The sequence below is a fragment of the Porites lutea genome, chromosome 11 (assembly GCF_958299795.1).
Source record: "Porites lutea chromosome 11, jaPorLute2.1, whole genome shotgun sequence".
Classification (NCBI taxonomy): Eukaryota; Metazoa; Cnidaria; class Anthozoa; order Scleractinia; family Poritidae; genus Porites; species Porites lutea.
Window position 1 is genome coordinate 20661508 of NC_133211.1, and position 18487 is coordinate 20679994.

The 18487-nt window shown below is 38.2% G+C and overlaps 1 long non-coding RNA gene across 1 annotated transcript; it reads right to left on the reverse strand.

Moving 5' to 3' along the window:
- Positions 1–3335: 3335 nt before the first annotated feature.
- Positions 3336–5487, reverse strand: LOC140952736 (uncharacterized). Its single transcript, XR_012167389.1, has 3 exons — positions 5463–5487; positions 4098–4197; positions 3336–3378 (listed from the first exon to the last, which is right to left on the reverse strand). It is a non-coding gene; the product is annotated as an uncharacterized lncRNA (long non-coding RNA).
- Positions 5488–18487: the final 13000 nt, after the last annotated feature.

The window sequence follows — 18487 nt, forward strand, 5'->3', positions numbered from 1 at the left end:
GTAAGATTTTTTTTCCAGTAGACGTTCAGTTAAACGGATCCAACATCTGATCTTGTTGAATCCAAAAGAGTTGGATGACATTCGATCACGATAGCTGAGGCTTTAACTGTCTGACATGTTTCACGGGAAGCTCGAGTCGAAACGAGTACTAGGCTACAGAGATATTTTTTTGCTTAGCTGTATCATAAGGGCGCAATCGAAGGAAAGTTGCCCGTGTGCACTGTTGAAGTTATTCAAACGTGCTCAACTTGATGCTTAGCTAGTCCGGGCTACTCAGAGAAAACACTGTCCATTATAACAAAAGAGATATTAGGCCATACAGAGCCAGAGAAGATGCGTGAACTGACACTTTTATCTTAACAGGCGCTGGTTGCCCGCGTTTGCTAACCTTTGCATACAAATTGTCGCGAAAGCTTGCCTACCTCTTCACAGGTGAAGTCATTAGTCATAAACTGAGAAAGTGACCATCGTGACCAGCCTGTAAAGCTCTCTGTAATTCAAACAATTGCATTTAAGTAAATCAATGGGAAGCAGGTTACTGTTACCATATGTACCAACACTAAGAACACCAAACGCTTCTCCCCATAAGGAAGACTCAGATTCACAGAGAATCAAGGAAAGTGACTAAGGGGTAGCAGAGACCAACTGTACGGCTAGTTGTCCGTTTTAGAGGGGAAAGGGGATGTCCATCTTAAAGAGGTGTCTGTTGAGAGAAAGTAAACTACAGAGAACACTCTTGGGATAGATAGATTGGAGTTACAAATCAGTTTCCACGCTCCATCCATAGCCAGTCAATCATCCACCAATGGTGACACCATTTTGTACATGTTTGGACTAAGTCTGAAAGCAATGGTCCATTTCCGAGTTGCCCGAAGCCTTTGTTTTAAAGTGAGGCCATTGATATGAAATTTTTTTTTTACTCTCTAGCAAATAAAACTCATTTTCACAAAAAAGGTTTTGCACTAGCATCCTTTTGAAAGTGACCTCGAAAATGGACTATTGAATATTAAGCACGAGACACAGTGTTCCATCCGCTAACGCTTCGTCCCCAGTCTTTTGCAATCGCTTCCCATAACTCCATGTGGAGCCCTGTACACGTTTCTATCATCCCCAAACGCTTTTTCTTCATTCTCTGAAAGCTTTTTAAAAAGTGCCGTGCTAGCCGAGAGAGGGAAGACGAGTGAGACGCATTACAAATGCTCTTTTCCCTCGATTTTCGCTCCTATTCTGAAGCCAATGGTCAATGGTCGCTTCTATTTTCTCGGTTACTAAAAAAATACGCCTCCAAAGCGTTTTTTGACCACTAAAAAGGGCGCAAAATCGACCGGATCAAGTTTGTTTTGTCGCAGTTCTGTTGCTTCTCAACTGCAGACACCAACCCGACATTTATATGTTGTGTGGAACCCTTCCTCCGTTTGAATTTTATATTCCTTTCCGGATTCCGATCGTTCGCGGGATTCCGATCGCTCGCGGGATTCCGAATTGTCTTTGGGTATGGTACTGTATCGTACTGAGTCTTAAACAAAGAAAACCAAAATTGGAACCAAGGATATAACTGAACCACATCATAAACATGGGAAACCCAAAACGACACTAACTCAGACTCATTTATAAACTCGCCTCGCTTCTTGTGATTCACCAGGTCTCGCTTTGTAAGGCTTCTATTTTGGTATACAACCAGGAAATCTGATACGGCGAGATTTAAATGATTGCTAGCACATATCTACTCACCGCGCGTTTTCGCTTGCTGGTGCAAGGTCATCTCCATTGTTTCTCTAGAGTGTTGGCGAGACAGCTTAAAACTTGAGTGTAGATTCAATCATAAAATTTGTTAGTAACGATCGTTGTAATAAGTCAGCTACATAAATGGATTTTTACAAAAAGGAGCTATGTTACGATATTGTAATTGCATTACAGCCCTTTAAAAACACCTAGTAGATTAATTTTAATTGTTTTCTTTGTTTATTAAAAACTTACTCTTAATACCGTACATAGATCAAAACTACATATCTTTACGGGCTTTCGATTAAAACGATGGAAATGATTACAGCTTGGGTAATCATTTTAAAGTTCAACTCTTGCGTTTTCTTAAGATCAATAACAGCTGATCATACTTTTTCCTTCGAAAGTACTGTTTGATATCTTTCTTTTAGAGATCTCCGAGTGAATAAACGTTTTAGGATTGATTTAAATTTTAACTCAACTATCTCCCAAGAAAAATATCACCTATGAAACGGGAGTTGCTAGGCTCTTGGAACTTCAAAACGTACTTGTTTCGTGTTCTTAGAAATTCACGCCTGCTTACAGCCCGCCCACGTAAGGGAATCCAAGACAGTCTTGGATTCTGGATTCCATACCGTGGATTCCGGATTCCAAGTACTGGATTGCGGATTCCAATCGTAAGTGGTATTCCGGATTCCATGAGCTGTATTCCCGATTCCAAAGCCCAGGTGTCTGGATTCCACAAGCAAAAATTTCCACTATTAACCAGATGCCCAAAGCAAAATTTCCCGGATTCCGGAATCCGAAATCCCTTATACGTGGGGCGATAACAGTGCCTCAAAGAGCACTCGGAAAGATTCGTATCTCCTCATCAGTTCGAAATCATTCAGTTTGTTTTTACCTGGTAGTATTATGACAAACGACGAGGTTGACTTCCTCTGGCGAATCAGCAATAATACTCCTGACTTGTTCAAATGATACATCCACCATTGATCTGTGATTCCATTCCAGAATCTGGTCACCTTTAAACAATACCACAAAGTTAGTATCCCTAGGGTAAACTGGATGTCCTTTTTCACCTGCAAAAGCGCTTTAATAAAGCGTAGAAAATTTTATTCTCCCTGCCTATTTCCCTCTGTTTTCTAAAATAGAGGAACATCAAAGAAGACTCCCTTCATCTTTATAGTATACCTGTACATGAACCGAAGACTTAGACCCTGTTTACACGGGTACGGATAAATTCTGTTACAGTTTGCAGCACTGTTTGCCCTTCAAAAAACTTGCACGGCTCCCATGTGAAAGAAAAGCGGATCCGTGCAAGTGTAGTCCGTTCAAAAATTTGTCTGGATCCAAGTTGACGGGGTCTTAGAAAACTTAAACCTGAAAAAGTACGAAAATTCAAGAAACGTAGAGAGGGGTATTTTGGGTGTTTTAGGGGTGTTGTGGGGGTATTCCGGGAAAGTTCAGCGGTGTTCTGGCCCTGTTCCAGATTTCACAGACACCCAAATTCTGCAAATTGGAGAGATTATTATTGTTGCTTGCCTTCTTTGATGCACTTCTCTGCTGTCGAATCTCCTGTTACCTTGGCGACATATACACCATTGAAGCCACCTGTACACATTCTTCCTCCGACCACTTTAATACCAAACTCGGAACCTGTAATAAACGCAGCGACATTGACACCTCGTGAGCGCTAAATAACCCAGTACACTGAGCTTTACACAAAATGGCTCTGTTCTTCAGAAGAGACGCAACATGCATATGTGAGCTCTTAGATATGGACTGGGAGATGATCTCTTCTTCATACGTTTACTACTACTTCTTAAAAGAAGGAATCCAAAAAGTAATAGTTACCAAAATAACAGAAATAATTAAAGATTTTAGAGTAGAGATATAGGCCTTACTTTATGTTGGTGACTCGTAACAGTACTTAAACCAGGACAAATTAAACCTGAAGGCCGAAGATGCGCTCATTTTACCCCTCCCTCCCTATCTGTTTCAGTGCTCCGTTTTACAGGTACCTAAAACTACTTAAAGCTACAAGGAAAGGATAAAAGTTGAAACAAGGATTGAGGTCATACCTGGAGCGTCCCGCACAGAAGGCTACGCTCCTGAAAGAGTGCACTCGATCAATCTAGGTGCCAAAATTTCTCTCCTTTGTCAGGTTATTTAATGCGTCATTCGCAACTAGCAAAATCTGCGGAGGGGGTTGCATTGAGTAGGGTATAAATCTCAAGATCCGTTCAATCAACTGATGCGTGTCCCATTGAATCTCACTCCACTTTATTTGTGTGTTTTTTTTGTTTGTTTAATCTGCCAATACCTTTTCCTCCGAGACACCCTTCCACAATACCGTGAGTATGTTTAAAGTATACCTGATCCAGATCCTCCATAAAAGAGAGTACTTTTGCGAAGAGAAACCATTTGAATGATTGGGCATACGCCCTGGTTGTTTGACAATGTAGACACTGCAATCTTCATGAAAAACAATAAAGATCAGTTTAGCTTAGCACGGACTAGAGCTGAGTTTGATTCAGATATGAAAAACTTTTCGGGGTAATAATTTACCCCTATAAATTTTTGATGTTTTTACCTTATATGAAGTATAATAAATTATAAAAGAAATTTAAAAATTTTGAAATGTCGCTTTTTAATTATCAGTTAATATTTGTTTTCAAAATCTTTTTCTCAACGTATTAGATACCCCCTTTGAAACATGGAAAGGAAAAAAATCGCATTGCAGGAAATATTACTTTTAACTTGAAGTTTTAGTATGCTTCAACAAACATATTCAGAATAACTGCTTATTCACCAAAAAGCGGGTCTGGTTAGCTGTAGGCATGGGTTCAAATACCGGCCACACTAACACGCAGGATACTGTTTGTGTTTCACATTTGCAAATGTTAGACCTTGCAGTTTTTCCCGATAAGAAAACTAAAACAAAAGCATGAAACGTAAGCCCGTCTCACAGTACTTCAGGCCTCGGAGCTTACTCTTGTCCACTTGAAGAACTAAGCTTTTGTAAATTATACTATTGTTTCCTCACTAAAATGCTCCACTTTAATGGTCCATTTTTCCCACTAAAATGCTCCGTTGCCCTCAAATTAGTCATTAAAATGCTAGGATGATGCTCATCATTAAGAGTTTTGCTTTATAGATTCTTAGCGTTTTTAGAGAGTTTATTAAGGCTAACAAAAATGTATAAGTGGTATAACAACAATGTAAGCAAGTTAATAGTTTTAATACAGCAAAAAAAGATCCCCGAATTAGGGTGAAGTTTGGATATATTTCTTCAAAAAAAATGTTTTAATTTTTACTTTCTCTGAGAAGAAAGTTAAAAATTTTCCAAGAATATGCCACTAAATTACTCGAATAATGCTTAACGCTTTTGCCTAGCAAAAATGCTCAAAGAATAATTTGCTTGCATAATGTACAAAAGCATATGAAGAACCACAAAGAGAATGACGTTCCCAGCTCCCTAGTGTCTATCTTCAGGCAACATTCAAATTGTTGCCTGGCTGTGTTGCCCTGGCCTTACTCTGCGACGACAATTCTAAATCTAAAGCCGTCAGCCATCAGGGCCTGGAAAGACCACCGAATTGTAAGCTTTCACAAATACTCTTTTATAAAAAAGCGTTCCAAATTAATATCACTTATTATTATCCTTCTTACTTTATAGATTTCGTTAGTTTTAGGGAAGACAAGAAAAATTTATAGTAAACTAATCATTAATGACTTACTTTTCGCTGTGTTGTCTGATTTTCCAGCTCATGGTAGTCTGTAGGAGTACTAAAAAATCAATGTAAAATCGTCAGACAATGTGCCACATGAATGCAGTCTTAAACTCTCTCATATCTTGAATAGAGATAAGTTTTATACTGCCCTGACTGATTCGTCTGATTCGGTCTGTAACCATACGAGTGATTAATCATGAGTGTGATTACAGACCGAATTGGACTCCACTCAGTGATATTAGCATTATTAACTGACTAACCAGCTACGTTCATATCCTGATGCATCCTGCAACTCGTCGCCAAACGTTTCTTCGTCTACTGATGAGGAAAGGATAAACGAAGAACCACTCGTCTCGCCTTGACTCTGTTCTTCTGGGTGAGGAAAGCTGAGATATTCGTCCGAGTACATTGGTTGCTCGTTATTATCTTCTTCAAAAACGTCGTCATCATCTCCGTCAGCATCGGAATCATCATCTCCACCTTGGTACCTTTTTACGTGCAGCCTTGTCTGACTCTGAGTGTACTTCAAAGTGCTTTGAGGCTGTTGCTGTCTTTGGGTTAAAGAAGGAGCATTGCAAAGGCTCGGTGGCTCGTAAGGGGGTGATGAAACTCTAACAGCTGGCTCATCTCTCCTTCTGCAAGTTGCCTACGTTGAGAAGGATTTTTTTAGAACGACCTTTAAAGTTCAGTCTCTAAATCGATCTTCTAGGACTGAAGGGTACGAGGTTTCAGATTTCTCTTTATATTGTATAAAACAATAAAGCTATGTCAGGAAAGCTCTGATGATTTATTACTTATCTAAGGTCAGCCAGAACAGTTTACTCCTAAATATAGTCATGATTTATGAGTCTTTGGCGAAACAATCGAAAACAACCCATTTCATTTTCAAGAGATAACAGGTCCAGCCAGTCAGTTCTGACGTTTGGTAACCGCCCTAAGATAAGCCAATTTACGATAACTGATAACGCCATGCATTATGTCCTGGAAATTACAAGGAACCCCGCGATATCAATACAGTGAATTGATATCGACAGGTGACTCAGACTTGGAATTGGAAGAGTCGAGGAAAACAGCAGAAGATTTTATACGTTATCTGAAGACAGAATAGGCTAACTCCTGCCTCAAAAACATAGTGAGGATCAGGAAAAAACAACCACTCGAGGGGTGAAAACTAGTGCTGTATTAAGAATGTCTGCTAGAATAAATACTTTTCATATTCTGAAACTAACAGGCAAATCAGGTTATGAGACTGGAACTTTAATTAAACCAATCATTGGATTCGGCTTTCGTGCATGATATGAACAATTATATTTGCAGATCTAGATCTTGGAGGAGTTATGCGCCTCATTGGATAAAACCCTCATCAATGTATTACAGCGGAAGATCTAGCCTGTTCCAGGGGTTCAGATAGTGGAGTGCGGCGCGAAATAAGAGAACGGATTTTCCTGCTCACTCCTCTTCGCGCCGTCCGCACGATCTGAACGCCTGCAACAGACTAAGGAAGATCAAAAGAAGTGTCTTTAAAAATCTTCTTATACACACCACCTCCGTTCGCCTCACAAATTCTTCAGCAATTTTATTAAGCATCACTTGAACCTGGAATCTTTCACAAAACTCAACATCACTGTACCATGCGCCAGTTATGATAAGGCTTGCTCGTTTCTTCAAGCATAAATCACACCTCCACTTGCACTGTCAAAAATAAAAATCCTCTTTAAAAACTATTAGTCAGGCCTCTAGTCTATGAATCCGCTAAAGATCTCTAATGCCTTAAGTTTTAAGACTATATATCAAGATCACCCAAAAAAATATTGGGATATAAATCGTACTTCATCTCTTTTCCCGCATCTTGGACACGTCTTTTTACTGCAGCTTTCACAGACCAGTGCCGATATTGATGCCACTTTAACTGTCAAACAGATATTGCAGCTTTGTGCGATATTTTTCCTGTGCAAACTGCGAGATCTTTGATCGATTTTCTCTTCAAGTTCCTTGATTTCTTGCTCGAGTTTTCTAGTGAGGAGATTTAAAAGTCATTGATCAGTGAAAATGAGTACCTTCTCAGTGCTTTCCATTAAAATGACACTTAGATTCGGCCCTGCTGTTCTTTATTTACGTATTCACTAAAAGGTGGACACCACTCTCTTAATTACTGTAAGTTTGACACCTAGGGTACAGGCATTTTTATGAACCTGACCTTCCTGATGAAATAATATAAGTTGTATATATTTTACCTTTTTCTTTTGGCGTTGATTTCGTGCAGGACCCATTGCCTCTCAAATACGTCTCGTAGCCTCGACAGTTCCTCGTCTGATAAGAGTGTGATATCAATATCACTAAGCAACGGCACAGTGTTGGAATTCTCCTCCGGCATTTTCGCGCCATTTTGGTTTGTGCTTGTGGCCTATTGTTTTATATCAAGGAGTTAAGCCATTATTAAGCCTTTTGGGCGTTAATCATATCGCAAACTAAAACAAATATTGAGGCCCATTTGTCACTTCAGTTGAAATCGATTCGCATGGTCAAGGAAAGATGTAATTGAAAACCAGAGACCCGATCCTGATAGCTTTAATTGCTATAGTAGATATGCCAGAGAAATTTCAGAAAAATCGTTGTAGCAGAAGTCCGTAACTAAAAGTCGCTCAAAATTCAGCTGTGAAATTGTTTTGGAATTTCAAATATAAATTACTATCAGGTAGAAGGAGCCACCTTTTAAGCGCTAATTTAGCAAAATATATTTACCATCAATGAAATCGCAATATTTCGCAATATTGCCGAATGATATCTGGTGTTCTTTGCAAAGTTTAGCAGCCATCGCGTTAAAAACGAAAAAGTTATGACGAAAACTTCGTCACGGCTAAATGCGCCTGCATCAATGACGGAGCCACCTTAACCCGTGAAATAAGTAGTAGTCAAAACTAAGCACTATTATGCACTAATTCCATTGTCTTCCTTTGTTTTCTTGTGGCTATTTTGCACTAGTTAATATCTGTTAGTAAATTCACTGTAATGAATATTAAGTAATAACTTAAAGTAATAATAAGTAATACATAATAAGTAATAAACCCAAGCTTAGGCCTAGGCCAAACGTCGAACTTTTCATGAAACGAACTTAACTCTAATTTGGGTCGACCTAAATTAAGTTAAGATCGTCTGTCGGGTCAGACGTCGACCTTTAGGACGCGTCGAACCAGTCAACTGAATCACACCAAAAAGGAAATTTTCTCCCGAACGAGGCTAAATATACATTCTCATACAAATGTTTAATTTATCTGTTTAGTTCGCCGCAAGTGAAGATGGACGTTTGTCTCGGAGACGATCTCCAGACGTTCTATCCGTCTGAAGCGGACGGATAAAACGTGTTGGACGATCCAAACTCGAGTTAACTGAGCCAGACATCTAACTATTCATGAACTTATTAAACTCACTAATTTTGGTTCGTCTCCTGAAAAGTTCGACTTTGTGACCTGGGCCTTACACGCACTGTGAACTAACTACCTACTTTAAAATCAGGGCTGTACCCCTGCCCCCCCACCCCCCTCTTGCCGCCTACTTCAACCCCTTCCCCGCTCCATATTGAGTTGCTACAGTAGACCCCGATAACTTTAATTCCCCGCTAACTCGAACTTAAAGTCCAATTTCTTTTGGATTTCACCCCACTTTTCAGTCATTTTTACTCGGTTAACGCAAACTCAGATAACTTGAATTCCCTGCTAACTCAAACTAAATTTCCTTTACCTTGATCAAAAGGTCACTGAAATTTACCCCAATAAATCGAATTCTGGTTCTCGTAACTCTATAATCAGGCAAAACACTAAACCTAACACTACATCAATTTGAATTTAAATGGTGCAACCAACAGGTCGCCTTTTTTACGTAAAAAAGCATAATCATGTTACCGTTACGTTTCTGATGAAGTAAGTTAAATTCAGATTGTGCTATACACTTGAGTACTTAAAATCATCAACTATTCATTATTAACACAAGAAATTGACAATTCAATCGATCTCGTTAACCCCACTGTTTTTGGATTCCCTTCAGAGTTCGAGTTACCGGGGTTCTACTAAAGTATATATAGTATATAAAGAAAACAATTTTAGAGTTGCGGTTAAACTTAAAAGATCATCTAATGATACTTTTCTTCGTTGAATTCCGCAGGAAAAGAAACAACCCGTAGTACCCTAAGTATCCTCCTACTCTATATTCTTCAAAGTTGGGATGTTGCTTTCTTTTTGTTTCCCTCCGTAAGCGGCACAACATTGTTTTAAAGGGCTGGGGGCGGCCCCGAGAAGTTCGCTTCTTTTCTGAAGTAGATAGTATCGGCAAAACGTGAGAAATGTTGTTGAGAGAAGAATGTTTCAATTTTTTCATCGACATTGAAGGTTAACTCGTTACTAAATAGATATATCAGAACATTTTTTGAATTAGCCATAAGAGTGCTCTACTTTACTCCCGGTTACTTTCACTGGTTTATTACGTGGATCTTAAACGTTTCACGTTTTACATAACATAATGATTAAACACCAGTACAAATGTATTAGGACACAATTTATCTTCATGAATGCATGTGGGAACTCCGAATGTATACGTACCGATAATGAAAACTAACTTGAATTAAAACAAATGATTTTTTTCGCGTAAACGTGTATCAAATCACGCGCTTCGAAGTGCAAATTCTTTGAGTGTACAAAAATTAAAATTCTCTATATATCTGTAGGTTCAAGAATTTGATTTCTGAGTACAAAAAAAGAAAAAGGAATTAAGGAATCAATTTGGGGATTGCTCCTTTCTTGGGTCAATACTTTCGTGGAGTCGAATGGTACATACTAAAAAGAACAATTATTATTCTATTTCATTATTCACTTACCTCAAAATGCCGAAATATACGGGCCCACATTCGAAATTTATTTCAGCGCATGTAGTGCGACAATATCGGACAGAGTACGTCAAATAATGTATTTTTTGAGACTTTAATCTACTATTTCCAGGAAAAAAACAAGACGCCAAATGTTTTGTTTCTGAAACCTTCAAAAGTACCCAAGAATCAACAAACATTTCCGGCAACGCCTTTTAAAGCGATGACGCAGAAACGAATCCCACAAAGGACTCATCTGTTTGGACGAGTTTATAAAAACAAATTCTGAGCAAAATATTTTTCTTGAGAATTTCGTTTCGCCCCGAAGTCAAAAATGATCCCAGCATCGAAAAAGCACCCCAAGTATCAACAAACATTTTTGGTAACGCCTTTTAAAGCGATGATGCAGAAACGAATCCCACAAAGGACTCATCTGTTTGGACGAGTTTAAAAAAAACAAATTCTGAGCAAGATATGTTTTCGATAATTTCGTTTTGCCCAAGGTCAAAAATGATCCCAGCATCGAAGAAACCGTGAATGTTCTGGTTCTTCAAGTTGGTTAAGTTTGATTGACATCCTTTAATCACCCTATGCCTTGCTTTGGTCCTTTTAATACCTGGAACGAGGAATCATGTATGGGAGCACGTGTTGTTTTGCATGAATATCGCATTATAACTGGAAAAAATCATAACTTGATGCTCAAAGTAAGGGAGCTTTTAGGTATTTATGGAAACTCTTAGTCCATGAATGCTGTCAAGATAAATTTGTTAAAATATTAATTCATTAGTGTCTTTACAGAAAAGAACATATTCTATGAGTTACACCTTTTTATCTGGATGACTTATTGAAATTTGTTTTTCAAACAATTTAAGGTGATTCCATAGTAAAAGAACCTAACATAGATTTTAGCTAAAACTTGGCACACTGATGTAACAAGTCAAGAAGATGATAAAAAAGTAATAAAAAGTGGGGGTCACCGTGCTCGTTTTGACGTCACAATGCTGACAAATACGGCTATTTAGGACCCTTTTACAAAAACCGCGGGCAGCGCAAAACTAGACAAAAAGGAGAGATTTTTTCGATGATGCATGTGACATCACACAGAATTTGACTTTAATGTATTGTTTATCCACTTACGTACCAGAAAAATGCCTTTTAATGCCCTTGTTTTTACTTTACGCTCCAAAGTAGGATTAAATTGGACGCGCGCTTTTCGACCCGTGATGGCTCAATCCGTACAATTTAGTAAAATTGCCAAAAAACTGAACATAGATTTGTGCCAATTTTTTTCTCATTGAAAGGAAGCACTGTCCTTATTAAAATCATGAAATAAAAAAAGGGGGTCACCGTACTCGTTTTTGCGGTAGAGCTGCAGAAAGTGTGCACCAAACGCATTTTCTCCGATTTTTGAGAGAGGACTGGGGCGAGTTTCAAAATAGAATGTATGTGAAAGGGGGAAGAAAGTATTAAAAAATCCGTTTTTACAGAATTTACATCGAGATATCATATTTAGGACACAATGTGATAAAGAAAGTGTTTAAATGAAAATCAAAGTGAGTAAGCACAAGTTAAACATCCAAAATCGAGGTTCTCGGAGAGGAGGTCGAACTCAGCAACACGCGTACTGCTTACGTTATGCAGATTCCCAACACACTGAGTCTCACCTCGGCAAGAAACAACAGCAAGCAAAAATTCCAATAGCGTTTCTCTTCAGTCAACTTCATTTTAATAATATTACTTCAAAGCTCTCTTTTACGGCGGCCATCTTGTTATGCGCAGTAAGAGATGCGCAGTGCAAAACTAGGGAATCACCTTAAGTGGAAATGTTGAATCACTTCTACCCCACAAAAATGTCACCTCAGCAAGTGGATTTTCCCAATCGTGCGCGCGTTGAAATTTACGTACGTAAATATATAGTACAGGCACAGTATGGAAGGCCACGTATAAAGGTTAAAAGTTGAGTGAGTTACGCCTGGCCTTTCATACATCGCCTTTATTTTATTTACGCGCGTAAAATTTACGTGCGCACGCTCTTGAAAATGACGCGATCGTGGAGGTCCACCCTCAGGGCGTAATTATCGTTTGCCGCGATTGTTTGCGAAGGTTTCAGATTTATTTAAAGGGGCTGTGTCACGGCAGTCCAGTTCATTTTGTTTAATTTTGCCAATTACTTGGCCTTAACCGCTATGGAACTTAAAGTAAGTAAAGGCATTATTTTTGAAGTTGCAAACAGCAGACATCAACTTTGAAAAGCTGTTAGGCTGAACAGTTTTCAAAAACCCTAACTTCAATCCGTTTCAGTCTTCTTCAGTTTTGCACATCCGTGGCGTCTACTGTATCTGTTGTGTTATTTTAACTTTCTTTAATGTTTTAAGCGGTTTTTTTATGTTTGTCTTAATTTAACGGACATTTTGTACTTACCTAATTTGTCTGAATTTCGTGACACAGCTCCTTTAACCAGTTTCTCATTCCTTAACCTTCGGACGTATTTGGCAATGGAGATGGTAGAGAAGAGAGTTACACCCCTAATAGGCTCTATTACCGGCAGCAAAATGAAAACATTAATAATAAGACACTAGCCACTCGAAATTCGGGAAATGAACCCGCGCTCCTCCCCCGAAAAGACTCTTCTCGGGGAGGAACACAAAAACCGGAATCGACAAAAAAGCGGAAGTGAGCCTGGAACCTTGAGTGTTTTTCTTTGAGTTTTTCCCAGCATGAGTTTGTGCTGTTTATTAATCCTAGACACACATTTTGAATAATTATGGCGAGCGTCAGTGACTGCGCTTACAAGCTATTTTTCATTTGCAAAAATCTAGTTTTTGGCCCCATTTTGGTCAAAAATCATACAAAATAGTCTTAAGTAGTTTTCCTTTTATAAACACACTGAATAGTCATGTTTTCGTACGCAAAAGAGCTCCTTGACTAGCTAATCATGTGTGAAAAAAATCGTTTTACGTCCAATTCGAAACCGCAGCAGCCCTCCAGTTTGCCACCTTTCATTGTTTGTAGCGCCCGCGCTTCGACCATTCAACTAGAAAATCTTTCGCACTGAAGTTATAGAGGATGAAAGAGAGTTTTTCTCGTAAAAATGTTGGACCCCCCGGAAAATGGAATGAAATAGCTTCTTAAATTCCATTGTAACAAAGTAGAGAGAGCTTACAAAAAAATCACAACGGGGATGAAAACAGAGCGAGACTTTAGCGTACTTTAGCAACCCGTCCAGCAGCTCATTACCCTGACCTGTCCAAGCTCCCCGGCCACAGGGCTTTTTCGCTTAGAAAATGGAAGGGAAAAAGTCCTGGGCAAGCTGCAACCTGTCATTGTCTAAATCTACACAGGCCATTTTACTCAAATTGTTACTGATTTTAATTCATTTCTGTTCTTAATTTAGACCATTCACCGATCAGACTATTGTAATTTTTTGCTTTTCAGTCACCCAAGATGGCGGTCATATTGAATGACGTCGCAGGTCCACTGCGTCCCCTGCTAGCGGCGCTACTCATAATATTTGTATCATCAGTCTTTTAGAACTCATTACTAACAGTATATTACTATTAACAAGGGTAACGATCCAGATACAAAATGTGGGGCTTAACAAAATTGAAACATGTTCCATGATCGTTACGCCAATCAGAGCTCTAGAATTGCATTATCCAAAGATTCAGTATTAAATAAAATAAAGCTATCTTAACTTATTTTATCTCGACAGCAATTCTTTTCCTTAACAGCCGGGTTGTGTCAGCAAAATTTGAATCAATTTAAAGGAGTTCCCAACAACCGACAGGAAAGGGGTCTACTATATGCCATGTTCCTCACATCAATTATTTCTGTTTCATTTATACTCAGAAAAGATTTCGTTAAAAGGAAGTTATATTTCAGAAACAAGAGATTAATATACCAACTTTGTGACGTCGTAGTAAATTTTCCTTTAGTTTCTATCCCTACTAGAACTTTTGTAAAAACAATGGCAAAGTCAGCATCTTTTTCTATGCCTTGCCATTGAATATACCATTATGTTACAACACACACTAACACCCACACCCAAACGGTGGAGATATGACGTTTGAACAGGTCTTTGTTACAGCAGTTTACTCAAAAGTTTAAAGCACGAAACCGAAATAAAATTAATTATCGCGGAAAACTTCTTAAGTAAACTGAACCTTCATGGGAAGTCGTCTATGGTTACTATGGTTTGCTGTTTTTAATTAACTATCTTCCAGTAGTTTCAATAAGTACTCACCGTCGAAGTTAGTTTATTATAATAAATACTTAACACGTTCAATTTTTTCTGTTTAGATTTAAGTTTCAAGAAAAATGATCTTTTTCCATTTGTGAGTACCGATTAGATTAGCGGTGACCATTTTTAGTACTGTTAACTTATTTTGTATATTTCTAATTGCACCGACACACGTGAATCAATATTTGGAAAAGAAAGATGACCACGTACATTTCAAGAAAACCTCTTTCTGTTTTACTGTAAAAGACTTTGGCGCCGCGAAACCACACGAAACATTTGTTTAATCTCCTTCTGTATTGCTTCCAGTAGACTTGTGTAGTTAAAAAATCCATTGAGTATATCGTAAAAGATGTAAAAATCAAATACATTTATATCTCGCCAACAACTGCTAAAAACGTCTTGGTCGATTTGTGTTTATGTTTACTCAAGTGCCTCAGAGTAGAAATGACTTGGAGTCTCCCATCAAGAAAAGTCAGTCAGTGAACCAATAGCAGATCGTTCATGGACAAATAGAAGAAGTATGAATTCGACAAACACATCTGGCTGGTGTATAATTTCGTGGATTATGTTTCACTCATCTTAAAGGAGAGAATCATCTCCCCTTATTTCCTAAAAAAGGTAAGTTTTGGATAAAAAGACGTGTTTCTATTTGGTAATTTTAAAAAAGTGAGGATAAGATTTTTTTTGTAAAACATTAAAGTCGTTACAAATCGACTAGTACTGTTATCCTGGTGAAAATGAGTAAGATTATACGGCTGACAGTCAAAACGAAGACATTAGGTTTATTGGTTTTAGTGAAAAACCGATTTGGTTCATCAATACCAAACTGTCCGTAATGTATATTAAGGCAACTGGGGTTTTTCGAGGGTATTCTTAACACTTTCCCAAAGAAAAAGTCCCATTTAAGGTGTGAGGGTTTTTAAAACAACCTACAAATAAATGGGCATTCAATAGGGTGAGAATTGGAGAAACTTGTACTGTACTCTACCGTGTCATTATAGGGTTTTCCTTAATTAATGCCTTTACCATTTCTTGACTTTTAAAAATTTAAGGATGAATGTTGTAAACGAATTCGATTCGAACGTTAGACCCTTCGCAGACAATCCAATTGCTGTCTTCTGTAATTGCTAACGACTTCCATTGATTTAATGTCAACATATAAATTGGTACATTGTGTGTTTCATGCATCTGATCTAATTTTCGCACCATCTTTATGCGAAATGACAGCTCAACTTTAAATAGAAGCAGGAAAAGATTGTCTCGAGTTTGCTTCGATCCTAATGCCTTTTCCCATATGAGTCCTTAGCCGACAGCCAACCCCTTAGCCGGAAGGAAGTTTAAGCAAAAAGAGGAAAAAAAGTGAACTAGAACATTCACTATAATTGACATACCGATTACAATTCTAATTGCCTCGCATTGTAAATGAGGGAGCATTTTTTAATTAAATTTTGGAAAAGTGACAGCTACGACGCCTCAACCTTAACTGCCAAGCTTACTACATATTTTTTGTTGACTTGAGAGATGGTGGAAAATGTTCTTAAGCCAAGTGGCTGTGGGAAGTAATATATGTGAATCATCTGAGGCGTATCGCTGTCATCCAATATTCGGATCATTTTACGTTTCTGGGAAACTGCCCATCTACCCCTCCCCTAAACCAACATTAACACTTAGTTCTTACTTAGGGCAAAATGTTGGCTTAGGGAAGGGGTAGGTGGGCAGTTTCCCAGAAACGTAAAATTATCCCAACATTCGTCTCATGTGAGGTAAACCGGATTCCGGAATCCAGGACATTTTTGTTTGTGGAATCTGGAATCGGAAATTTTTTTTTGGCGAATCTGGAATCCTGGGCTTTGGAATCCGGAATATAGCTCAGGGAATTCGGAATTCCGCTAGCGATTGTAATCCGTAATCCAAGTTCCACTGACAAGGAATCCAGAATCCAGTACCTGGAATCCGGAATTCACAGCGTGGAATCAAGAATCAAAGACTGTCTCAGATCAGGTTACATGGACACACCGCAAAGATCAAGGCTGGGCCAGAAAAACGAAGCCCAACCGAGTACGTTTGTTTAAGCCGACTCAACATTTTGACATTGCCCATAATACACTTTGTTTACCTCCCAAAGTTTTGCATAGCCATTGTTTTCAATTTTTCCTGGGTATTACAGTCATCCCAAGAAAATGCAAAATTTTTAGAGGTAAAGGAGGGGTATTGTGGGAAATGTGAAAACGGTGATGCATGAATTGCGAGGGGTTTAGATATCGTATGAAACATTAAAAAAAGTGTCTGATATAACTTTTTAAACAGACGATAACTCTTAATGAAATTTGACGCGCGTTTAAAATCTCAGAGTCAACTGATGTAACAACTACTAGCAGGAACTTTTATATAAAACACCTTCAAGAAGGTTTTCTCCTATCAGCTAGATTGAATTTTTCATGGCTAACACCTTCCAAGTTTGAGCATTAACTACGTCGCCATTAACAAAGATATGGAAAAACAATTACCACAGCTTTATCAGACAAAGATAAAAATCTGTTGGACATCAGAGTTGTCATAGCAACATGGTCATTATCTATTCTACTTGCAGCCCTATTTTTCGTAGCCTGTTCCAGGCTCCGAGATAGTCGGTCCGCGAAATTGAGAAAGCGCGGTGACTTATGCTTACGTGTCATTCCCACTATCTGAGACTGGAACAGGCTTATTTTTTTCGGCACTCGCAGTTTTTCCCCACAATTGCTCAAGGGAGCTTGTTTCTCTAAGCGCCTGCCCCAATGCTCCCGAAGTTTGAGAAAAATCGATGAAAGCATTTCGAGATATTTTGGGATGAAAATTTGTGGTTAAAAATTCAGTAAAAAGTGGAAAGTCTTGATGCTCAATTTCACATTATTGTAGTTTAAGTTTTTTAAAAAACGTGTTTGGAAGATAATGGGGGTAGCTTTAGCCGGTTGCTAGAAAGAGGGATTTGATTAGTATGTTTTGAAGTGCTCTTGTCAGCGGTTTTGTTAAAATCTTGGTCTACTTTAAAAAATAAGCGAATAATTTGGAAACCACTTGATAGATTTTTTTAAAAAAATATGACATTGTTGAGATTAATTGTCGTTTTATATGACCCTCAAGTTTCATGATCATTGAAAACTTGTAACGCAGAAAATAAGGACTTCAAAACGCCAATTTTTTTGTAGGAAATTTTATGTTTACAAGTGAGATCCATTTATTGTTTTCATATTTTCGTGGATAGCAATAGCTGGTATTTCTGTGTATTTCAAATGTATTGTTAGTTACTGCTGTTCACGTGAAAAACTTGGAGACAATACCTCTGAAAAATAAGAGGTCCTCACACGTAAAAACGAAATTCGCGGCCAAACAATAGCGCATTGGAGTCGTTATTTTATTACGTTACAAGTTTTCGATGATGTTGAAACCTGAAGGTCATTTAAAACGACGAGTAATCTCGAGCATATCAGACTTTCAAAAAAATTTAACGACCAGTTTCCAAATTCATTTGTTAATGTATACCAAAATATTTACGAAAACGCCAACAAAAGAACCTCAAGCATGCTAATCAAATCCTTCTTGCAATCGGCTAAAGATATCCACATGATTTTTTTTAAACACGTTTTTATATTAAAAGGATTGAAACTGCTATGAGATGAATTGCATTTCAAAAGCGCTTCGTTTTCTAATTGTCCAGTTTTACACCGGTTTTTCTAGCCATATAAACTTCATGCCAAAATGTCTCGAAAAAGCTCAAACTTCAAGAACATTGGCGTAGGCATTGGGGGAACATGCTGTAGAAAAAAGTCTCAGTGACGTCATTTCGACAAATCTCCATCTTTATGTGATGATGCTGTGGTATTCGTTTTTCGATATCTTTAATTGACAAAAATTTACCCTTCTGTTTTCTTACAGTTGGCCATTTCCGAGGCGGCACCA